We start from the raw sequence: 26,539 nt of genomic DNA, 5'->3' as shown, positions 1-26,539 counted from the left end.
CACTTGACCTTACTTGGGACAGGTATCTTCAGCCCTCTTGTTGAGTGATGGACGTTGCTCAGACAGAGGCCACTTTCACATCCGAGACCTCCTCCGTCTCTTGTGTGTGAAAATAAGGGGAAGTGGCTTCAATGTGAACAGCTCTCTCCATACCTAGCCTATGAATAGTATTCCCTGCAAGGTGACACAATTAACTTGACTTTCTTTTCTATGCATTTCCCTTCTTCTGGGAAGTAGCCTAGTGGCAAGACTCAACTGCAGGGATTGTGTGCCACTTCCTGGCCCCTCCCTGTGAGAAGGCCACCTTCTCACAAATATAATGTAAGGAAGTGGTATTACCCCCACAGGATGCTGACTTCAACATACTTAACCAAATTGTGGAGCCCTTGCCTGTCTTCTTTGAGTCTAGGCTAAGAAAAGTGGCTTCTTGCCAAACTCTCCAAAACTATAATTATAATAATGATGTCCCTGTGTCCATGGCCTTATTTTTAGAATTGCAGGATAAAACAAATGTAGGCACTGATAATTCTTCACCTTGGACTCCTGGGAAAATCAGGAAGGCTTCAGAACTTGGGTTGAAGAGAAAGCATATACCTGCTTTGTTCGTTTTTGCTTCTTACAAAAGTGGCCTTTGCCAAAATACAGGGAGTGGGCTCATCCTTAATGTGAGGAGGGCCCTGTCACTCTCTAATATCCCTAGAGTTGTGCCAGCCTTATTTAAGGGAGGGTTGGGAATCTCTTTGAGGTTCTCTAAACTAACTAGACACCAATAATGAATGAATAAATAAATCAACTAATAAAAGTACCGTATGTTAAGAGAAGTTTCTATATCCCCATTTTACAGAAGAAACCACTGCAGCTCAGGAAAGGTTAAGTGCACCCAGCTCTAGCAGTCTGGTGGTGTCATGCATAGATTTTAGAATCCAGAGGCTCATGGATCTGCCATTTATCTTTTATGCGACCATTGGTAGTTACTTAGCCTCTCAAAACTTTGATCTTTTCATTGCAAAACAATGACAGTGGTAGTTTTTGTCTCATAGAATTAGAGACAGCACAGGCTGTTTTCTGTCTTGTGTAGTAATATCCACAGACCCTAAAATGATGCATGACATGTAGAAAATACTCAGAACATACCTGTGTAATGAATAAATGACTAGCACAGTGCCTGGCATATAATAGGTATTCACTAACATACCTGTGTAATAAAATGAATGACTAGCATAGTGCCTGACATATTATAGATATTCACTAAATGTTGGCTATTCTTTTTATTCCTGTCCATGTGGATAGTAGAAACAGGATTCAAAAACAGGTCTTTGTTAATTCCGAGAGCAAATCCAGGCAGTTCTTTCTTAGTTTTGCTCCTGCCCCGCCATCATTTTCTCTCCTTCTGCTGCCCATGAAATTCATCCTCCACCACTAAAATTATCTTTAAATAGATGCCTTCACTTAATTCATTCTGTATCCAGTTGTATGAAGTCGACCACCACCTTTAAAGACTTGCAGTTGTCTGGAAGGAAAAAACACAGATTCTGTTGGCTAACTCTCCACGATGCCTAATACAAACTCTATCTACCAGACTGAACAACTCCATGTACCCCAAAATCCTGCCTCTGCTTTGCCCTCATCATCCATTTCAAGGATCTTACTCTTTTTCTCAGACTATTTTCTGCCCACTCTGCAAGTCTCAGCCCAATGAAACATTCTCTGACCATCCTGACTGCTGTTCTTTTTCTTCTTTTGGATTTGACATTTTGACCTATGACACTCCTATGGCTTTTTCTTTATTTGAGAACATTCCTATGAACAAATTCCCCAAGCTGCTTGTATTATTGATTTTCAAACAAATATCACTTACTCTCTCTTGGATAGGCACGTGCTAGCTTTAGCTCTAGTAGAATGATTAAGCAAGCTATTCCTCTGCGAATGTCCATTTCCTCAACTATAAAATGGAAATAGAGGCATCTGCATTTCTGGATTTCTGTGAAAATTGCAACAATAAATGTAATGTGTTTGCTCCATTGAGTACTTTGCACATAAAATGGAGTAGCTACTGTTGTTAGATATTATTTGTTGGCTAAATCTGTATGAAGATGGACAGAGCATGTTCTAAAAATACCAAGTAATGATGGTTGGTGTTTTTCCTTTTATAAAACCAGCCCTGAATTCTCCTTCTTGTCTCTGGTGGAACCTAGTTGCTTACCTATCATGTTTTTCTAAATTAGTACTACTCAGGGTATGTGTTTGTGTGTTTTCTTTGTTTTTTCTCTTTAGGGCCACACCTACAGCAAAAGGAAAGATCCCAGGCTAGGGATCAAATTGAAGCTGCATATGCCACCTACACCACAGTTCATGGCAATGCCGGATCCTTTAACCCACTGAGCGAGACCAGAGATGGAACCCACATCCTCATGGATACTAGTCGCGTTCTTAACCACTGAGCCACAATGGAAACTCCTAGTATTATTCATTTTGATGTGAAGGACCCAAAAAATATCATGAATCTCTTCATTAATATACATTTTTTACCCTTTTCCCTGGTGCTGCCTTCTTATTCTGTACTATTCACCCAGGCAAGGACCAATGTGCGTAGGAAGCTAACCAGGTATTGCAGCAGAGTTGGGGAACTCACAGACATTTCACCTCACTTCACCTCACCTCCCTTCCTACAAGGGTTACCTCCCAGAAGGTCTGCCTGTTTTGATAAGATTAGTTTTTATGCTAAGCCTAGTAGCGGAAGGGCTGGGGTAATGTTGGGAGGGGCCAACCCTCATGCAGTTTCCTATTATGACTAGCAGTAGAACAGAGAAATCTTCCCAGCAATTCTGTTTGCTTGAGATTTCTCAGTCCCAAAGTCAATGAGGAATAGTTCCAGGAGTAGGGAAGAGGTGATGACAAAGTTCCAACCTTTGCAGAAGACACAGTGTCTCAGGCTTGACCCCAAGCTTCCTGGAGTCCCTCTCTCCTGCAGGACAGAGGGAAACTGGGAGACCCCACACACCTGAGTGTGTGCAGACTAGAGGCTGCTTGAGCAGAGCACTGGCTCAGGCAATTAACTATTCAAGAAGTTTACAACTTCCCCTGCCATGGTTAACAGGTTGACAGTCGTATCTTAACAACAGTGCTTTCTTACCAACCAGAGCTTGACAATTCTGAACTGTACTTACAACCTCTCATCAGTGATTAAAGAGAACATGTTCAAGTTGTTGCCCCAACTCAGCCTCTGTCCACAGGTTCCGAATAGAAATGTGAGGACAGAGTTTTGGGCGAAGGAGAAAAAAATAGCTTTATTGCTTTGCCAGGCAAAGGGGTCATGGCAGACTAATTTCCTAAAGACTGTGCCCTCCTTTGGGAGAGAATAGAAAGTGGTTTTATAGTTTAGGAGTAGAAAATAGGGCCACAGATAAGGATCAGGGTAGATGCAAGTTTTCATTCTCCTTTAATTAGGGTTTAGTGTCCCCAGGACTGGTTCTGGTGGTTCTCCTCTCTGGTTTTCACTTGTTGGAAGTTTTAATTCTGCAGAAAAACTCAAAGATATTGTTATGCATATATTCCTTGAGGAGGAGCCAGGACACTGCCCCAAGATAGCACTCTTGCTTTTTGACTCTCCTCTCTGGTCTCTGCAACACTTCCCTTCCCTGATTAGCAATTGTTTGAACATTTGGAACTCAGGGAAGGTCAAAGAAGCTAAAGCTTATTCCCTAAAAACAAGAAATGGGGGACACAGGAAGGCTTGTGCCCAGGAGTTCCACAGGGCCCTGTTCAGTTTCAAAGTTATAGATGAGCATACTTATATTAATGCTAGTGGGCCCCAGGGTGTTGGGTTGTAGGATTTAAGGTTTGCATCAGGCTTTGGATGCTTTTTTTCTATGTAGGAACAAACATTTAGGACAGTCATGGTGTTAGGCTCTTAGAATCATCTGTATGAAAACCACATGAAGCACTTATATAAAATGTGGCTTTCTGGTCCCCCAGGATAAACATTCAGAATTAGACTCTCTCAGGGGCTGGCCTAAGAACCTGCATTTGACAACCCCCCAAAATCTAAAGTTTGAGGGTCACTGAAGGACCCCAAGTTACTGAAGACTCAGTGCTCATGACCTTCTGTGTCATGAATCTAAAGCTTTTTTTTTTTTCTTCATTAGTCATTGGCTGGAGGAAATGGACTCCCAGTTGTAATCTGATTTGGAAGAATTCACCAGTTTCTTAAATTGTATCACTTTTTTTTCATTCATTCTTTAACACATACATTTATTGAGCACTTTCTGTGTGCCAGCAACAATACTGGCTGTCTGGCTGTGGAGAAAAATAAGACATGGTCTCTGAATTCGAGGAACTTCTAATCTCTTAAGAAAACACATATGTGCCATTAGGTGTTCGAGGAGCTATGAAAGAGGTACACAGGGATAACACGAAGCCAGGAGAGAGCAATCAATTCTCCCTGGGGAGCATGGCAGTCGCCATAAATATTTTCACATAGTGAAAGATGTAAAGGTGTTCATTGGGCAGACAAGTTGGAGGAAGGGTAGCTTTCTAGGCTAATGGAGCAAAGCCATAAATTCTGAAATACAAGACACATTCTGGGAACTGAAGTAGTTCAGCATAACTGGAAGACATGATAATGGGGTAGAGGAGGAGAAAAGGGCTAGAAATGATTTTTGGGACAGAAGGAGTAAGATCATAAATATCCATGCTAAGGAATTTAAACTTTATCTTCTAGGATTATTTTCTCAAAGTATGGACCTCAGGATTTCCTTGATAGTCTTGCTTGACAGAATCCAAAATTTCCAGAGGTAGGACCTCATACCAGGTATTTTTACAAACACTCTAAATAACTAGTATACTAAGTGTGGCACCCACTGTTTGGTAATGTGAAGCCATTGGAGGATTTTGTGCAAAGGAGAGAAATAGTCAGGAAGACTATTCAGTGAGGATGGTCGATGGATTAGTTGGACTGAGGTTGGAGGCAAGGAGAGTCCAGGAGGCTAATTAGTAAACCATAGCAAGTCTCCAGGTGAGAGCTAATGAGAAATTCATCTCAGGTAGTGTGGACCTTGGAAATGAAGGGTGGGGATGAGTTGGAAGGTGCTTTAAGAAGAAGGATTGATAGGGCAGAGTCCAAATGGAAAGAGAGATTTCTGAGAAGGTATTGCAGCCAGGTGCAAAGCTTAGTATTTGTTGAATGTTTTAGCCACTTTTATATTTTGTATGACAAAAGAAATGCTCTTTCAACAGGGCTTTCTTTGTCTAAGTCGATACCTTTATTCATTCTTGTGCAAACACATGAATGTACATGAAAAGCCACCACAGTATGAGAACGGTTGAAGCCAGTATTATGGATGGTACTGAAAGCAAAGGTCTCTTCTCAGAGATGTAATTCTGTGTGATACTCCCAGTAATAGTTATGGTTGACATGTTGTCTGAGTGTGCTTGGGCTGCCAAAACAGAATACAAGACTGGGTGTATTAAAGAGAAATTTAATTTCTCGCAGTTCTGAAAGTTAGAATTCCTTTATCAAGGTGCCAATAAGTTTGGTTTGTGGTAAAATCTCTCCACCTGGATTAGAGATTGCTACCTCCTCACTATGTGCCCACATGGCCTTTCCTTGGTGTGTGTGCTGAGAGACAGGTGGGTGGGGGAAGTGAAGCGATTTCTCTGATGTCCCTTCTTGAGAGAACATTAATCCTGTTGGATCAGGGTCCTACCCTTATGACCTCACCTGACCTTAATTATTTCCATTGAGGCCTCATCTCCAAATACAGCCACATTGGGGATTCAAGGGATGCAAATATTCACTCTATAACATTCCACCCCTGATCCTTCTTATATGAAAAATGCATTCCTGTCATTCTCAACAGACCTAAAAGTCTTAATTCATTCCATCTTCAACTCTAAAGTCCAGAGTCTCATTTAAATAACATCTCAATCAGGTTTGACTGAGACCTGAGGTATGATTTAACCTGAGGCAAAATTCCTCTCCAGTTGTGAGCCTGTGAAACCTGAGAAGTTCTGTGCTTAAAACACAAACTGGTGGAACAAGCATAAGAGACATTCCCAATCCAAAAGGAGGACATTCCCACTTCAAAAGGGAGAAACATAAAATGGGCAGCAGATTCCAAGTAAGTCTCAAACTTAGCACGGCTAATTCTGTTATACATTACACCTTGAAAATAACCCTTTTTGGCTCAATAATCCTCTTTGGCATAATTACTGCGCTGGAGGCCCTACAGGCCATGCCTTTCAGTTTTCAGGAATAGGCTGGCCTTTTAAAACCAGGAAGGTGGTCCCACCCTTTGAAATGGGAATTAGGGGGTGATCTCGGAATCACCTTCAAATCATTCTTCCTTTGAAGAATAGTGCACATTCACAGCTGAATAGCTTTATTGTTCCATTCGGTAGAATCTAAGAAATTCAACAGGCTTCCCTCCCGTTCTGTCGCTTTTCCATCTAGATTTGAATCTCCTCTGCACTGATTACCAGCTGAGTTAGGTTGGCTATCCATTCTTAGTTTCTCATTTGTAACATGTGGATTATACCTGATTTGTAGGGCTCTTCATTCACCTGTCAACTCTCTCAATCAACAAATATTTATTAATCTTTCATTTCATAAATGACATGATAGAGGAAAAAAAGAGAGTCCATGTTTCCATGGAAGCTATAGTCTAGTGGGATGATAGAGACAAAGAAACAAATATGTATTAGGTGGTAATAAATGCTAAGGAGAAAAATAAAAGCTAAGTGAAAAATTTTTTAAAAAAGAGAAAGTTACAAGGAAAAGGAATGGTCATTTTTAGAAGGTATAGTCAGGTAAGCCTCTCAGAATGTGAGATTTGGGCAGAGACATGAATGAAGTAAGGCAGTGACCCAACCAAATGTCTGGGGAAGGGCATGGAAAAATAAACCGCAAAGGTGAAAGCCCCGAGGTAGGGAAAGGCTTAGCATGTTTAAGAATCAGCAAGAAGGCCAGTGGCTGCAGCAGTTCCAACAAGGAGTGGCTGGAGTGAAAAAGGAAGCAAGAGAGAGAGGAGTTGTTCTTGCCTAGTCAGTCAGTTAGCACTGGCTATCTAAGAAAGACACCTCTGGGCAGAGGAAACAGTGGGTGTGAAGGGTCTGGGTGGGAATGTGCTACCATGTTTGAGGAGGAACAAGAAGACAAGTGTGGCTGGGGTGGATCCACAAAGGTATAAACTAGTAAGAGATGAGATCAGAGGGAAAAGACGGCTGGGTCATATAAGACATCTGAGGTCATGAAATAATCTGCTAGTTTAATTCTGAGAAGGGAGGGTGCCATTGGAGTGTGCTGAGCAGAAGGAAGGAAACAATCAAAATTACACTGTGATGACATCATTCTGGCTTTGAAAGGGACAATTTACTCTATGGGGCAAGTGTGAAGACAGATCAGTAAGGAAAATAAAGGAATAATTGAGGCAAGAGATGTGGTGGCTCAGTCCAGGTCCCAGCAGAGGAGGTGGTGAGGGTGAGAAGTATTCAGATACCAGATGCATTTCAAAGTTGGAGCTGATAGCCTTCACTGATGGACTGGATGGTAGGTGACCACTGCTAGTGTGTACACCAGATACAAAGGGAAGTACTCTTCCCCTAGTAGATTATATCACAGTAAATGTTTTCATTTGGTAAGGAAATAGTGAAGGGATACTTGAAAAGAGGCTCTGGATTCTAGAACCAGGGCATCCATCGCTAGGAATGTTGGCTGAGTCATCATGGATATTCTCCTTGATCTGAAGAACAGGAGCTCCCTGTCTTCAGAGGAAACACAAACCCTTTTGCCTTTTCCACATAACCATCCCTCATAGCACTATTCTTCTCTTAGCCTCAAAGCTGACCAAATCTTATCCAGAAAAATTATAGAGACTGCTATAGACTACTGATGTAAAAGACAGCAAGGAAGGGAGAGATCCTTTCTGAGTGTACAAAGTATGGTAGAATTGTCACCAAGTCCAAGCTCATACTGCTCACCACATAATAGGCCAATAAATCTAGAATGAAGTGTTGGGGCAGGGAGTGACTACTTTATTTGGAAAGCCAGCAGACCAAGGAGATGGTGGACTCATTTCCCAAAGAACCATCTTACCCAAGTTGGAATTCAGGCTTCTTTTTATACTAAAAGGAAAAGGAATGTAGCTAGTTGTTGCCAATATCTTGATGCAGGAATTCTTTGTTCTTGCTGCTATACATGTAGGTCTGGTCACAATGTTTCTATAAGCCTGGGACAAGACAAATGTTATCCTCTGTTCTAAAGCTTTACATCTCTATGTAGAGGAAAAGTATTATATCTATAAAGGTCAGGCCTGGTAGGCAGAATCTTGAAAATGGGCTATCATGTATATTTCAGGGTACAGGCAACATTCTTTTGGAAGGGCACAGAACCATCATGACTAAGCACAGACAATAGAAAACGCAAAGGTTAGAGATCCAGTATGGTGGAATCATGTTTGTTTTTCTCTGTTATGAAATGCTGTTTTTGCAGCAAAGGTTTTGCAGCAGGAATTCACTGGATGGGAATTCTTGGGTAGTCCCCTTGAGTGCAGCAACCCAAAGATGTGCAGGATGGAGAGCTTCCTTTTATGATACCATACTTTGCTCACTGTCTTTACTAATCCTGTCTGCTTGCTATGTCTTAGGCTTTGGTCTTCTAGCAGAAGTTTCTGGGATACAGATCAGCTCCTACAGAAGCAGGGACAAGCAAGAGCGTGTAATGTGAACACAGGCTGTCTTTGTTCCAGGTTGTACCAGGTCTCCTGCAAGGCTGGACTCTGCTAGGGTAGAGGTATATATTGTATTCTTTCCCAGCATTACTGTTCCTGACTCTCAGACACAAGGGCAAGGTCCTTTCCTTCCCGGAGTGGGCTATTCTGCCTGCCTATTTAAAGTATTGCACCATAGTTTATTATTATTCCATTTATTGACAATAATATTAATTTTAAAATGTTGTTATTGTTTTATTCATAATAAAACAGAATGAACTCAGGGAATAGGTTTGTATAACTGATGATTCAAAAGTGTCTCAAATAAGTCCTTTTTACTGAGCAATAATAACTAGTGTTCTTAGAGTTTTTCCGCCTGACAATAGAAAAATAGCTAAAAGAATAACTATTCTAACAGGATACTCTCCAAATTAAAGTACTATTTGTTGCTAAGTAAATAAGATATCCTTACATTTTGTTGAGCTACAAGAGTGTTTGTACTCATTAAATAAGAATGAGAAATTCAGGGTAATAATAGTGGCTGCTTTAGGGGATTAGATATGAGAATATTAGGAAAATAAGATAAGTTCCTACTATCACAGGAGAGGAAAATATAGGATTCCCTTCTTGAAACTGGAAACATAAATGAATGAAGAACAGGCTGTGGCATATGTATAGTGCGGAACTACACACCAGTCCTGAGAAAGTGGGAATCCATCTCTTGCCTAACTAGATTTCTCCGGCTCTAAGCAGGATCCTTGGCTCAGATTCAACACTTGAGAAATACATGTAGATTAAATGAATAAGGTTTAGTTTGGCACTAGAAGAGAGGGTGGGATAAAAGCTGACTCAGGTTCAGGATGGAAAACTGTCTTCTGTGATTTTTTATTTTGACCATGGTCAAGGTTTGTATCAGCACAGACACTGAAGCGTGAACAATCTCTCACAGTCTCCCCAAACTCCCAGGCTTGACTGTGCTGTACAGTATAAATTGACAGAACACTGTAAATCAACTATAATGGAAAAAATAAAAATCATGTTTAAAAAAAATCTCTCATGGATCCAGTCCAAGTCCCAAGAAAACCCGATCAGATCCCATTTTTGAGGGCAGTGTCACAGTAGAGTAGTGACATGAGCCATTTGTTTTCTGTTCAGTTTCTGAGACCAGCTCTATACACAGATGATTCTTTTTTTCAATTTTACAGCTGAAAAAATCTATGCTTTTGGTCAAAAGGTAAACAATTTGTGCTACCAAGGAGATGATTTGTTGGTGGTTTAGTGAAAATGCATGCTTACTACTGGAGAACATATCAAAGAAATATCGTGGTGATAGTAAAATTCCTTAAAACAGCCACCTCTGTGTTATTGAACTATGTAGCAAAAAGGAAGTTGTTGACTCACTCTTCTTAAGGTGAATATGTTTAATGCTTCCTGTTCACCTAAAGTCATGAACTCTCCAGAGCCTTTGCCAGTTCGTCCTCATTATTTCATCTCACCAGACAGTGACCTCTTTTTTACCTCCTTTTCAGGGTGGTTAACAAGGCTATATTTCCTACACAGACACTGTTCTAGGAAGCCATGGGAAATGTTTTCTTTAGGCAAAGTGCACTTCTGTTTTACACTCCTCTCTTCAGTCCCAGGAGTACTGGTTTGAAAAAGAACACTAAGCATCTGATAATCAGTTCTAAATCTCTATTTGATTTCAGTTTTACTGCCTGGAGTTGAATCCTTTATAGGATAAGAACTCCAAAACTGGCAGAAAAAAAGTAATTTGATATTGATTCTGAGCGAGTGGGAAAATATCTTTGAGATAGCAGTGTATATGCTGTCAGAACAAAACCCCAGGTAAAAACCAAAGCATCCTCCCTGGAGAGAAAAATGTACATGATTGTATTTCCTCCATGCTCTTTACTTTTTATATCCGAACTTTTGCCAGACAGAAACTTTTAGCTTGATTCCCTGCCTTTCTGATTTATACTTACTAATTCATTCTGATGCTGTAGCCAAATTAATCTTCATAAAGAGTCAATTCAGGAGTTCCCATTGTGGCTCAGTGGAAATGAATCTCACTGGTACCCATGAGGACACAGGTTCGATCCCTGGCCTTGCTCAGTGGGTTAAGGATCTGCGTTGCCGTGAGCTGTGGTGTAGGTCACAGATGCAGCTCGGATCTGGCGGGGCTGTGGCATAGGCCAGCGGCTACAGTTCTGATTCAACCCCTAGCCTGGGAACTTCCATGTGCTGCAAGTACAGCCCTAAAAAGACTAAAAAAAAAAAGAGTCAATTCAGTCATTTACAGTTTCCTCTTCAGCAGTTCCCATCTGCTATGGTAAAGGATTCCAACATCTTGGTCTCTAGCTGGGCATTGATGCCTGGGAAAGAGTCTCTTTACACTCATTATCTCTAACATTAGCACCATTGTGAGAAACATGCAAGCACACTTTATGTGCCTCATCTTGTTTTAGCTCTACTACAACTCTATGAGAAAGAGTTATTATTATCCTTATATTAGAGGTGACAAAACAGGCTTAGGGAGATTGTCGCTTGTCCAAGGTCATGAAGTTAGTAATTAGACTGGAACTCAAAGTTCATATGGTACTAGCCTCAACCTTTCCATCCCATACACTCTTCTAGGGCAGGCTCACTTCCTCATTGTCCCCTGAATTGGCCACAGCATTCCCACATCTACGCTTTTGCAATTATTCTTTATGACCCAGAATGCTTACCACTTTCCATTTTATTTATATAATCTATTTATAAGTATGATATTTTAACATTTCAAATAATTTTAAATTTAGTGTTTATGAATCAGACTTACCACTATCCTTTTTATATAACTCTTTATATACATGATATTTTAATATTTCAAATTTTAAATTTAGTGTTTATTAATCAGATTCCCATAGTATCTTAACAGATAACATTATTAATTTTTCCCTACCTCCAGTCCCCATTGAATGCTCAAGTCCAATACTTGGACATTCTTATGCCCTTTGCATCAGCTAATTTTTACCCTCTTTAGGATATCTCTCTTACTAACCTGAGCCTAAGCTCCCCTCTCTTGCCTTTGAAGTCAGCATCCTTACTATGTCATTGCTATTTTTAGGATATATTACTCTTAGATCATATGTGCTAAGTTACATAACATGAAGGCAGAGATTCTGATTGATAATACTCGTGATACTTGTCATTATATCAGTTCTTGGCACATGAAATAACTCAGTAAATGTTGATTGAATGAGTGACTATAAACCTATTAGGGTCAGTGAAAGCTTGTATGGGCAAGTCATAGTTGAGAAGTTAACTTTGGGATTCTTTGACATTGCCTTGGCTTGTGCTGATATTCTTAGGTGAAGTAACAATATGATATCGTCAAAAAAACCAGGTATTGGTGTCTGACAGACCTAATTCAAACTCTACCACTAACTAGATATGGGATCTTAGGTAGGTAAGTCTACTTAGTTACTTCATCTCTAAAACAAGGTTAATATTGCTTTTAGGTTTGATTTTAAAAAAAGTATTAGGAATAACCTAGGTAAAGTATTTGATCTAGACTGGGCATTTGGAAAATAGTAGCCATTTTATTGGGACTAAGTAGTAATAAGAAGTAGCTCTAGTTCCTGTAAAAATAGCAGTAGTTGTGTAATTTTTCAGCTTTCCCAGAACCTCTGCATTAAATTAGCAGAATAGCTAGAAGAAATGAACTGAAGACCTATGGGTCTATACAGCAAAATTGGGTGATTTGGTTATCTCTATGAGCCCTAAATACAAATGGAGAATTAACAAAAATTCATAACTATAAGCACCCACATCAAAAGCAAGAAAGATTCCAAATCAATAACCTAAATTTGTACCTTAAGAAGCTAGAAAAGTTAAGAGCATGCTAAACCCAAATCTAACAGAGAGTAAGAAATAATAAAAATTAGTTCAGAGATAAATAGAGAACAGAAAAACAATAAAAAAATCAATGAATTCGAATTTTGAATCTTTGAAAGGGTCAACAACATTCATAAAAGAAGACCCAACTTACTAATAACAGGAATGAAAAAAGACAGCGCTGCAGTTTCTATGGACTAAGTGTGGGATACTAGAGCCACTGTATGTCCATAAGTTCAACAATTTAAATGAAACAAACAGATTTCTTGACAGGTACAAATGAACAAAAAAAATAATTCAGAAAGAATTAGATAACCTGAGTTGGTTTATATCCAATAAAGAAATTAATTTGTAGATAAAATCTTCTCTAAAAAGAAAACTTTAGGCCCAGATGGCTTCACTGGAAATTCTACCAAATAAAGGAAGATATTTAAGGGAAGAAATAATTCAAATTCTACACAAACTCTCACAGAGAAAAGAAGATAAAAGAGGAGGGAGCACCTCCAAATTCATTTTATGAGATCACAATTACCCTTATACCAAAACAGAGAAATTAGAAGAAAAAGCTGCAGGGCAATATATTTCATGAATATTGATGCAGAAACACTCAATAAAATATTCTCAAATAAAATATAATACTCTGTAAAATAACACATCATGCCAAGTATGGTTTACCTGAGAATGCAGTGTTAGTTTAGCATTCAAAAGTCAATCAATATAATTTACTATACCAGCAAATTAAATTTTTAAAAAACATCATCATCTCAATAGATGCAGAAGAGGCGTTTTAAAAAAAGGAAACTCAGAAGCAATACTCTCAACGTGGGAATAGAAGGGTACTTTTTAAAAATGATGAAGGTCATCATCAGAAACCTGTAGTTAATGGTGAAAGACTGAATACTTTCCCCCTAACATTATAAAAAAATCAAGCCTGACCACTGTAACCATTCCCATTTTTGTTGTACCAAGGGTACAATAACAAAAAAATAGTATGCTATGGATTATCTAAGATGGGGAGATAAACACACACTTATATAAATGAAGTGGAGGAGTTCCCGTCGTGGCTCAGTGGTTAAGGAATCCGACTAGGAACCATGAGTTTGCGGGTTCGATCCCTAGCCTTGCTCAGTGGGTTAAGGATCCGGCATTGCCGTGAGCTGTGGTGTAGGTTGCAGATGTGTCTCGAATCCTGCATTGTTGTGGCTCTGGTGTAGGCCGGTGGTTATAGTTCCGATTTGACCCCTAGCCTGAGAATCTCCATATGCCGTGGAAGCAGCCCAAGAAATGGCAAAAAGACAAAAAAAAAAAAAAAAAAAAAAAAAAAAGGAAGAAATGGAAAGATAACTCATACAAACTTAAAATATTTTGACCTAGAGAGAACATAATTGGCATGGGTAGAAGCTAGACTTTGAAATATTTTTTTTATGTATGTTTTACTTAACTTTAAAACAAAATTTTAACATGACTCTGTTTAAAGCTGGTGCCATAATCACTTGGAAAGTATTCAAAGTGATTTGAAAACATGGTTATTTGACTGTATATCCCTGGAGGGTATAAGGACAAAATGAATGGTCAAAAACAACAACAATTTAATATAATGTCAGCAATAGCATGGGTGATGCTCTTCTAAGATAGGTGGTTTGTGTCTGAGAGAATAAATGAAGACTATTTATCTTGAGGAGATTTTGCTGTAGCACAATGGGATCAGTGGTGTCTCTGGACCACTGGGACACAGGATCAATCCCTGCCTGGGGCCTAGTGGGTTAGGGATCTGGTGTTGCTGCTGCTAAGATCTAGGTCCCAGCTGCTGCTCAGATATGATCCCTGGCATGGGAACTCCATATGCTGAGAGTGGCCAACAAAAAAAGAAAAGAAAAAAAAGTATGTCGATATCTTTGAGGACCAAGACTTTCAGTATGGCTAAAAGAGAATACAGATGTGATTTTGCTATTAAGTAAAAACATTAAGTTAAGTAGTTTTGAATTTGAATTTCAAGAATTGGTATCTTAAAAATCATGCACTTTATTTATTTATTTATTTATTTTTGGTTCTGTCAAATGGAATTACTATGAATCATGACCAGGTCAGTTGGAATAAGCATCTCAAACTTCCAGATTGTGATTTTTTCATTTCCCATTAAAAGGACCAAGAGTTCTTGAAGAATTAGCTCTTTTGAGGTTCACACCAGAAAGTGTTCAAGATGGTCTTGGACTATTTTGTCATTAAGAAAGCAGAGAAGGCTTTGAAGTCGAGTAGAGTCGTGGCAAAAGGACTTCAAGGCCAAGCTGAATAAACTTCTACTGACCAAAGAAGGAAAATTTGTCCTTCCCAAGAATAATAACTGCGGTAGGCTAAATGATATTAAATATCTTTGAATCCATGAGTTTATAATGGTGATATTTATGATAATGACAATGATGAAACTGATAAACTAGTTGTTGACCATTTCAGGATGGTAGAGAACTATCCTTTACTTTGAAAATGGGTAATTAAAGAATATTTTCCCATAAGAGTTATACCTTAGGATAACAAAATGGTTAATGAGAAAATTTTCCTTCTTTGAAGTTTTCAACTAACAAATGAAAAGGGAATAACAGAATTATAATCTCACCATTTTGCAACCGCTAATGAATTAATGGTTTCAGGCATGGATCATCAATCACCGCTGCTATCATAAAAAGAGAGATAACTTACATTATATATTAACTGGTGGAAGTTCACTTATAAAGTAGACTGACAGCCTCAAAAATGACAAAATCAAACCTGTATCTGATCAAATTTCTAGGTCTAAACTACCAATTAATAGAGGGATAAAACTATAATAGAACTATTTCACTAAGTTTAGTGGTCAGTTTAATTCAAACCCTAGTCTGAATGCGGCATTACCATGTAATTGAAGGATAAATATAGAAGCCATAGATCTTCTTGCCTTAAAGATCTCCAAAACGTGTGTGTATTTATGTGTGTGTGTGTGTGTGTGTGTGTGAGAGAGAGAAAGAGAGAGCATGCGTGTGCTCATGCCAGAGAATACTATCTTTGGATAAGTATTTGTAATTTTCCAGGTACTCTAATAAATACTTTGTGTATTTTCTATTATTTAATCACTGTAACAACTCTGTGAATTATTTTATTTTTTTAATTACTCAATGAATTTATTACATTTATAGTTGTACAATGATCAATATAATCCAATTTTATAGGATTTCCATCCCACAACCACAGCACATCCCCCCACCCCCCAAACTGTCTCCTTTGAAAACCATAAGTTTTTCAAAGTCTGTGAGTCAGTATCTGTTCTGCAAAGTTCAGTCTGTCCTTTTTTTAGATTGCACATGTCAGTGAAAGCATTGGATGTTGGTGTCTCATTGTATGGCCGACATCATTTAGCATGATAATTTCTAGGTCCATCCATGTTGCTAAAAATGCCAGTATTTTGTTCCTTTTAATGGCTGAGTAATATTTCATTGTGTATATGTACCACATCTTCTTGATCCACTCCTCTGTCGATTGACATTTAGGTCATTTCCATGTCTTGGCTATTGTAAATAGTGCTGCAATGAACATTGGAGTACATGCGTCTTTGTGAGTCATGGTTTTCTCTGGATAGATGCCCAGGAGTGGGATTGCTGGATCGAATCGTAGTTCTATTTTTAGTTTTCTGAGGAAACTCCATACTGTTTTCCACAGTGGTTGCACCAATTTACAATCCCACCAACAGTGTACTAGGGTTCCTTTTTCTTCACACCTTCTCCAGTACTTATTGTTTGTAGATTTTTTGATGATGGCCATTCTGGCTGGTGTAAGGTGGTACCTCATTGTGGTTTTTATTTGCATTTCTCTAATAACAAGTGATGTCGAACATCTTTTCATGTGTTTTTTGGCCATCTGGATGTCTTCTTTGGAGAATTGTCTGTTTAGATCTTCTGCCCATTTTTTGATGGGGTTGTGTGTTTCTTTGGTATGGAGCTGCAGAAGGTGTTTATAAGTTTTGGAGATTAATCCCTTGACAGTAGATTCGTTTGCAAAGATTGTCTCCCATTCTGTGGGTTGTCTTTTCATTTTTTTTAGGGTTTCCTTTGCTGTGCAGAAACTTTTAAGTTTAATTAGGAACCATTTGTTTATTTATTTATTTATTTATTTTTACTGTCATGGCTCTAAGAGGTGGATTTGAGAAGATGTTGCTGTTATTTGTGTCAGAGAGTGTTTGGCCTATGTTTTCCTCTAAGAGTTTTATAGTGTCTGGTCTTATATCTAGGTCTTTAACCACTTTAAGTTTATTTTTGTGTATGGTGTTAGGGAATGTTCTAATTTCATTCTTTTACATGTGGCTGTCCAGTTTTCTCCATTGTATAGTTTTGCCTCCTTTGTCATAGATTTGTTTTCTGTAGGTGTGTGGACTTAATTCTGGGCTTTCTATCCTGTTCCACTGATCTATATTTCCGTCTGTGCCAGTAGCATAAAGTTTTGATGATGATAGCTTTGTAGTATAGTCTTAAGTCAGGGAGCCTGATTCCTCCAGCTCCATTTTTCTTTTTCAAGATGTCTTTGGCTATTCTGGGTCTTTTGTGCTTCCAAAAAAAAACTTTAAAATATTTTTTTCAAGTTCTGTGAAAAATGTCCTTGGTAATTTGATAGGGATTTCATTGAATCTGTAGATTGCCTTGGGTAGTATAGCCATTTTGATAATATTAACTCTTCCAATCCAAGAGCATGGTATGTCTTTCCATCTATTTGTGTCATCTTTTATTTCTTTTATCAGTATCTTACAGTTTTCAGAGTACAGGTCTTTCGTCTCTGTAGGTAGGTTTACTCCTAGGTATTTTATTCTTTTGGATGCGATGGTAAATGGGATTGCTTCCATAATTTCTCTTTCTGATCTTTCTTTGTTGGTATATAGAAATGCCATCAATTTCTGTGTATTAATTTTGTATCCTGCAACTTTGCCAAATTCATTGATGAGCTCTAACAGTTTCCTGGTAGAGTCTTTAGGATTTTCTAGGTATAGTATCATGTCATCTGAAAATAGTGATAGTTCTTCCTTTCCAATTTGGATTCCTTTTATCTCTTTTTATCTCTTTTACTTCTCTGATTGCTGTGGCTAGGACTTCCAAAACGATGTTGAATTGTAGTGGTGTGATGAAAGGGAAAAAACTTCCAACCAAGATTAATTTACCCAGCAAGGCTCTCATTCAGATTTGAAGGAGAAATCAAAAGCTTCACAGATAAGAAAAGCTAAGAGAATTCAGCACCACTAAACCAGCCTTAGAGCAAATACTAAAGGAACTTCTCTAGGCAGAAAAGAAAAGGCTGCAACCAGAAACAAAAATACCGCAAATGACAAGGCTCACCAGTAAAGGTATACATTCAGTAAAGATACGAAATCATCCACACATAATTATGCCACCAAAATCACAAATCATAAGAGGAGGGTACAAATGCAGGACACTGGAGATGCACTTGCAATTAAGAGACCAGCAACTTAAAACAATCTCATATATATAGAGAGAGACACATATCAAAACTTCAGAATGACTGCAGACCAAAAATGTACAACTGATACACAAACAAATAAGAAAAATAAACTCAAATTCAACACTAAATATAGTCATCAAACCAGAAGAGGAGAGAACAAGAGAAGGGAAGAAAAAAGAACAACAAAAGCAAATCCAAAGCAATTAATAAAATGGCAATAAAAACGTACATATCAATAAGTACCTTAAATGTTAATGGACTAAATGCCCCAACCAAAAGACATACACTGGGTGAATGGATACAAAAACAAGATCTGTGAATTATTTTATAGATGGTGCTTTGAAAGTTAAGTGACTTGCTTTACATCCCAACTGCTCAATTCCAAAGCCTGTGCTCTTATCTGGTACAGTGTAATTGCCTCCTTCTCTGAATAACTATAAAAGGAGTTTAAAAACTGGTGGCCTCTGAGATCAATATGACATGTAGACATGTTCCATTTGGCCTCCACACTGTGGACTTAGTTAGGGTTGTTTTTTTGTTCATTTGGGGTTTTTGTTTTTGCTTTGGGATTTTGGTGTTTGTTTTTTTTTTGGTATTTAGGATTTTAGAGTTCAGATTTTTTTTAAAGATTTTTTGCAGATATTTTGATAATCCAGATCATTGAATTCTTTTGAAAAATAAGATGATTGGCAGAAGTTGGCCCATATTCTTGCCTTACAACATTACAGCTCAATTGAGTAGAAGCTACTCTCTTTAAGTAGTGTAAATTCTCCAGTTTGTCATAATCCCCACCAATCCCTATTACCTCTTTCACAGGCCAGCTTTACCTATCCTTAATTTCCTACTGGATCCTCTAGCCATTTGTGTTTGTATCGCCTGATCTATGCCATACTAAGTCACTCACAAGGCCCTTATCATATACTCTTTTTTGTCAGTTATTAGTCTACAAATCTTCTGTCTATAATTGCACTATAAGCTTCTAGAAAGCAGAAATTACATCTCATTATTATTTTGCTTTTGCCATAGCATCAAATTTTTGTACATCCATCAAATCAATAAATACATTTAATGAGTTGATTAATGAAAAACAGTATAAACATAGCTTATTTTATCACACTTTGCTTTACGGCACTTCACAGATACTGCATTTTTTTACATATTGAAGGTTTATGGTAACCCTGTGTTATCAGGTAAAGGCTAACATTTTTTAGCAATGAAGTATTTTTAAATTAAGGTATGTGCATTGGCCTTTTTTTAGATATAATGCTATTGCACACTTAATAGACTATAGTATGTTTTATAAACGTAACTTTTCTATGTACTGAGAAATCAAAAAACTTGTGTGACTTACTTTCTTGAAATATTTGCTTTATCATGGTGGTCTTTAACCAAACCCACAATATCTCCAAGGTATGCCTGTGGTTGTTATTTTATTTGGTAGTTATAGTGTTAGTTGATTTAAGAGACTTCCAAATGAACTGTCCTGTCTGCCACCAGGAAATGCAAGTTGCTAAGAATGTGATTCAGGTAATGGGGTCCTTTGCTGAACAGTGGAAAAAGTTGGGTTGAAAATATAGACTTTTTATTTTTGAAAACACCATCTTATTCTCAAAAACATCACTCTCCATGGAGCTTGTATTTTACAGCTGAAATAATCAGTTTCTGTGGGGTGTTATTACTCACACTATCTTTTCTGTTGAGCAAAAACGTGTTTTCAAAGCACACGTTCCCAATCTTTCAAAATAAGTCATCTTGTTAGAAAATGAAAATGTAACTTTAGTATATCCAGATGTTGCCATATAAAAGGAGCACTTTCCAACTGTAGCCACCTATAGGGAGCAATTGTGGGTATTTTTGTAGACCAGCTGCCCACAGGGATGTGTAGAACAGAAAAAAAGCTTTGAATGGCACTGCCCTGAGGAGTGATATAACCAGAAAAAAAGAAAAAAAGAAAAAAAAAAAAAGAAAAAACAAGACAAACCTAGTAAAGGAATCTTGCCACTTGTCTGCAATCTGTTCTTCTTTCTTTCCTTGCAACATACATAAACTAAAATTTGTTTTTCTATCTTTTGAAACATTTAAAAAATTTCCTTCTTCAAAATATACTTTGGCTAGAAAAAGATTGGAATCAAAAGTCCAGTGTAGTTTCTGGATAGGATTGTTCAAGGCCTTCCCTCCCCTTGCAGTGGTTTTTGTGTTTGTTTATTTAGGTTGAGCTTTTGCTACTGAATTCTGAGATCAAGGTAGAGCAGGGGGCGAAGGTTATCACTTTAAGTCATTCTCAATGGGCAGAGTCAGAGGTAGGAGGGTACAGACCAGATGTACAGCCCCAGACCTGAGTGGGAATGAGATAGTGATAAACACAGAAAAAGATGCAAGTTTTGGCTTAGACTGGTTACAGTCAGAAGGGTCTTATGATTAAGGCTATGAATAACGTAGCCTTCTTTATTAGAATCACCTTTGTTGAAAGGTGGGACCATGATGAAGGAGTGCCCTCAGAAAGCACACAGGCATTTCCTAAGGACCAACGGGAATCAACCAGTTCTGAGTAGACCTCTTGACCTTATCTTCTTCTTATCCTCCTATTGTACCAAATTTTTCATGGCATTCAGATCCTTTACGATCTAATTCCAAGCTACCTTTCTTGTTTTATGACTGATTTCTTCACATTCACCACCTAAGCATGTTATAGTGAAGTCATGCATGCAGGCCACATATACTTGCCCATATGTAAAAAAAAATGTATTAAAGTGTAGTTGATTTACAATGTTGTGCCAATTTCTTCTGTATAGCAAATTGACCCAGGCATGCATGCATATATATATATACACACACACATTCTTCTTTTTATATCATCTTCCATAATGGTCTATCCCAAGAGATTGGATATAGTTCCCTGTGCTATACAGTAGGACCTCATTGCTTATCCATTCTAACTGTAATAATTTGCATCTACCAAGCCCAAACGCCCCATCCATCCCACTCCCTTCCCTTTCCTCCTTTGCAATTACAAGTCTGTTCTTTATGTCTATGAGTCTGTTTCTGTTTTGGAGATAGGCTCCTTTGTGCTATATTTTAGATTCTACATATAAGTGATATCATATGGTATTTGTCTTTCTCTTATTTACTTCACTTAGTATAAAAATCTCTTGTTGCATCCATGTTGCTGAAAAGGCTTTATTTTGTTATTTTTTATGGCTGAGTAGTATTCAATCACTTGCTCATAATTTTGTTTATGTTTTCTCCTTGAGAAAGTCCTTCTCCTCCCTAAAGTGCTCCTGGGATTCATCCTTCTCCTCTGTATTTTCATACTATCCCACTTCTTTTTTTTTTTTTCCCAAATCTCCTGGCTCCTTGAAGGCAAAGCTAAATCTGATTTCATGTTCCCTAGTGTCTTGAGTACAACAGATACTTAAGGTAAAGAGAGAAGTTGAATCTGAATCAGGCTGATCCCCAACTACCTTGCTTAAGTACAGTAGTCTGAAACCAGATGGGTTTGAATAATATTCCCCTTTTAATGATTTCAGTTCCCAGTTTTCTCATCTATTAAACAGGTTCAATTCTTTTGCCTTCACCTTTTTCTTGGGTCTCTAGTTTTCATGCTGTGGTCATATAGCCCTAAACAGTCTATCAAAGCCTCCAAAAGCCAGCAAAGAAGGTGTGACTTGATAAAACTTCCTTCATGGTATCAAGGTGTTGTTTAGATCTCTCCAATATCCATTATCAAAAAATCAGACAGATGCAAAAATTATATGAATTCTCTATATTTAGAAAATGGTTTGCAGGGCTCTTTTTTGAACTTATGGAGTACTTTATGAAAATAATATCATATGTGAAATCTCCACAAATTGGGAAAGACAACTGTGGGTCTCCACATAAGATTTGCTGGATGTTCTTACTGGAATTGTGAGAGAAATCAGAACTCTGTTGCTAATGAATCTCAAACTGCTTTTCAGTGTACATGAGTTATTAAGATGATGGATCATAGAAGCCAACCTGGAAAGAAATCATGAAACAAGAAGGGGAAAAGGAACCTTTGCAAAAGTAAACATCATTAGGTTGGATTTCAGACCTCTAAAGTCTACTTTTGTTTAAGAGAAACACTCATTTTTAAAAAAAAAAATATTTTTATTAGAGTATGGTTGCTGTACTGTGTTGTTCAGTTTTTGCCTACAGCATAGTGACCCATTCTCATATATATATATATATATATATATACATATATATATATATATATATATATTCACATTCTCTTCTCACACTATTTCCCACCATATTCTACCCCAAAAGACTGGATGTAGTTTCCTGTGCTGTACACTAGGACCTCACTGCTTATCCATTCTAAATGTAATAGTTTGCATCTACCAACCCCAAACTCCCCATCCATCCCAGTCCTTCCTCTTGGCAACTACAAATCTGTTCTCTTTTAGATTCCACATATAAGTGATATCATATGGTATTTGTCATTCTCTTTCTGACTTACTTCGCTTAGTATGCAAATCTCTAGTTGCATCCATGTTGGTGCAAATGGCCTTATTTTGTTCTTTTTTATGGCTGAATAGTATTCCATTGTATATATGTACCACATCTTCCCTCCATTCCTGTCTTTAATGTACAGTTCTCCTCTGGCCCAAGCTGTTATGAAGTTCTGGACTCTGGGTTCTAGTCTCAGCAAGATGAATCCACCTGAGAGTCTGCATAGCAGCTTCAGAGATCCCCAGAGAATCAAAATGCTGTGGATTCTGGGCAAACTTTGGCCCAACAAAATATGAATCTGGGGGAAACACATAAGTATCTTCAGTGTCCTTAGTCATCAAGAAGCTAAAGGGAAGTGAGGCATCTCTACTCCCAAGGCTGGGAGAGTTCAAGGAAACTGAGGACACAAGAGCCCACAGAGCACAAAATGTTTTAATTCCCATCTATTTCTAGATTACTACCACAACCTTTGACCTTGTAAGCTAACAATAAAACAATAACTCGCCTATGGGAACTCAGGAGCCAGAGAAAGGAAGATCAAATAGAAGAGATATCCAGGAATACAACTACTGGGAAAGGAGAAGAATAAAAACAAAATTAAAGTGTTCAAGGAACTTCGGGCGCAAGATTCTTGATTATTAAACTAAAAATTCCAAAATATGAACTAAATTACCAAGTGTGACCAAAGAAGCAGAAAATTTGCTTAGATAAAGTGCCAGATAGATAGATAAATAGATAAATTTGCTTAGATTTATAAGGTATACAAAGATCTACCATTGAAAAGCAATCAAGACCAGATGTGTTTAAAAACTATCTTTTTATTAAAATGTGTAAATTTTCCCACTTTATTTCGTAAAACCAATGTTATACCTGATAGATGTAGTATAAAAGGAAGCTACAGAACAATCTCAATCATGATTTAAAATATAATTCCAAATAAGCTATTTACAAATATAATTAAATAACATATCAAAAGAATACTATGCTATGTCTAAAATGGTTTATTTGGAGGAGTGCTTGGATAGTTCAAGCCAGGAAAGTCCCTCAATATATTCTAGTACATAAATAAATAAAGGAGAAACTACATATGAATTTACCAGTATCATGTGAGGACAAGGTATTTGATAAAATATATAGTCATTTTGAAAAATTATCAAGTATAATAGAAATTACTCAATATCTTCCTTGGAGGTCTTTTGCCCATTTTGCAATTGGGCTGTTGGCTTTTTGCTGTTGAGTTGTGTAAGTTGTTTGTATGTTTTAGAGATTAAGCCCTTGTCAGTTGGATCATTTGAAACTGTTTTCTCCCATTCTATAAGTTGCCTTTTTGTTTTCTTTTTGCTGTGCAAAAACTTTTCAGTTTGATTAGGTCCAATTGGTTTATTTTTGCCTTTATTTCTGTTGCTTTGGGAGACTGACCTGAGAAAACATTTGTAAGGCTGATGTCAGAGAATGTTTTGCCTATGTTCTTTTCTAGGAGTTTGATAGTGTCTCATCTTATATTTAAGTCTTTCAGCCATTTTGAGTTTATTTTTGCCCATGGTGTGAGGGTATGTTCTAGTTTCATTGACTTGCATGCAGCTGTCCAGGCTCATTGCAGCACTATTCACAATAACCAAGATGTGGAAACAACCCAAATGTCCATCAATAGATGATTGAATTAGGAAAATGTAGTATATATACACAATGGAATACTGCTCAGCCATAAAAAGGATGAAATAATGTCATTTGCAGCAACATGGATGGAACTAGACTCTCAGACTGAGTGAAGTAAGTCAGAAAGAGAAAGAAAAATACCATATGATATCACTTATATCTGGAATCTAATATATGGCACAAATGAACCTTTCCATGGAAAAGAAAATCATGGACTTGGAGAATATACATGTGGTTGTCAAGGGGGAGGGGGAGGGAGTGGGATGGATAGGTGCTTGGGGGTTAATAGATGTAGACTATTGCCTTTGGAATGGATTAGCAATGGGATCCTGTTGTGTAGTACTGGGAACTATGTCTGGTCACTTATGATGGAGCATGATAATGTGAGAAAAAAGAATGTATACATGTAAGTGTAACTGGGTCACCATACTGTAGAGTAGAAAATTGACAGAACACTGTAAACCAGCTATAATGGAAAAAAAAAATCATTATACAAAAAATTACTCAATAATGTTACTTAAATATAATATTTCCCCAAATCCAATTCAGTTTTTATTTAGCATAAAGTCTAAAGGGTAAAATAATAGACCATTTATAATAAAAACAGAAAATGAATAGAACACCTGCTATCAAGATTATTAATCAACATTGTCTTGGCAATTTACACTAATGTAGTAAGTTAAGAAAGTAAGATAATTGGTATAAATATTGGAGGAGATACGGCAATCTATTTTTTTGCTGATAATGTGATTGCATATCCAGAAAATTTCAGCGACTGTAGGGAAAAATTCAAATTAAACTTAGAGTATTTGGTAGAACCTGGATATAAGATAATTATATTTATAATAACTAATATACACACAAAACTAACATACATATATGCATATATGTGTGTGTGTATTCATATGAATATGTACATTCTTAGAAAAAACTTACTAGCATAAAAGTGTTGATTCTCCCAGAACTAGTAACCCCCAAGAGTTCATTTTTTAAAATTAGTTAGGCATTGATATTAAATAAAAAACTGCCCAATATTAGTCTGCAAAAACACAACATGAGGGGATTGCCCTACTGGATATTAGAATATACTACAGTCAAATTAAAATGAAAATATCAGAAAAATAGAGCATCCAAAAATATCCCAGTATATATTAAATTTTAAAAGATGTTAGAAATGCTATTTCAAGTCAGTGAGAAAAGGATGAATTATTAAACAAATGGTGATGGTACTGTAATGCTTATCTAATGAAGAAAATAACATTGGACTTTTATATTGTATCACCTACAAAAATAAATTCCAGATGGATGAAACACTTAAATGTAAATAACAAAAATGTAAAAAAAAAAAAAAAAAACTTGGTAAAAATCAAGGAGATTACATATACAATCTTATTTTCCAAGACAGGGATACCAGAGACCATTTTAAAAAAGAAATAAGTGTACTTATTTAAAGCTAATTTGTTAAATGCTTTCTGCATAGTAAAACCAAATCAATAAACCGTATTGGGTAGAAATTACAGTGCCACCAACAAAAAAATCAAGAACTTTAATTATATGCAAAGAGGTCTTACAAACTGATGAGAAAAACAAATATCCAAACAGAAACATGAGCCAAAAAACATGAATAAGCAATTAAAAGAAATCCAAATGGCTAGCATACATATATTTAAAACTTCTCCAACTCACCTAGTGGTCCGGGAAATACAAATTAAAGTAACAGTGAAATATCACATACTTATCAAACTGACAAAAATTATAAAAGCCTCTATTACTTATTTCTGATGGAGAATTTAAGTATGCATTCATACATTGCTAGTAGAAACCTGAATTGTTATATATTTTGGAGAAAGCAATCTGGAACAACCTATTTAAAAATACACACCATTTGACCCAGCAATCGCAAAGAAACAAGCAAACCACATCTCACTATAAGTGGTTCAATCCATCAGGAAAACAAAGTGAACTTGGCAATCTATAATATTCTTGAAGAATCAAAAATAATAACATCTATTTCTGTGGCGAGTTTCCTTTCATCATTGAGAAAGACCTGCAGCTTGTCAGTGCTACCCTGGTTTGACTTTGAAATGTCAAACCTGAAATGTCTCTGGGACTCGGTGCTCAGGTGAGGATAACTTAGCAAGAACATCCATGTTTGGTTTGATCTCAGGGTATTTAGACCTCTGGGTTTAGGCTGAAATGATGAAAGAAAAAGACCTTTTTAGGTTTAGAGCAGAATGGAAGAATGTATGTAAGAACTTCCTTCTGAAAACTACCCTAGGAAGGTGGGGCAGAGGGTTTCATTCAGGAGGAGAGAACAATGGAGGAATGTTAGAATAATAATTGACCTTGCTGCT

At 37.2% G+C, this 26,539-nt stretch overlaps 1 long non-coding RNA gene across 1 annotated transcript in view; it reads left to right on the top strand.

The window, feature by feature from the left end:
* The window catches only part of LOC146397059 (uncharacterized), a 510,989-nt gene that overhangs the window by 347,244 nt on the left and 137,206 nt on the right, over positions 1–26,539 (top strand). Inside the window, exon 4 of the long non-coding RNA XR_014826229.1 lies at positions 4,721–4,793. This is a non-coding gene — a long non-coding RNA (uncharacterized LOC146397059). The remainder of the gene's footprint in view (positions 1–4,720; positions 4,794–26,539) is intronic.

Source organism: Sus scrofa, chromosome 14 (assembly GCF_054392235.1).
Source record: "Sus scrofa isolate SSC_HxYL_T2T_F1_AM1 chromosome 14, Sscrofa_HxYL_maternal_Yorkshire_Landrace_v2.0, whole genome shotgun sequence".
NCBI classification, from domain to species: Eukaryota; Metazoa; Chordata; class Mammalia; order Artiodactyla; family Suidae; genus Sus; species Sus scrofa.
This window is presented reverse-complemented; position numbering and strand designations above follow the sequence as displayed.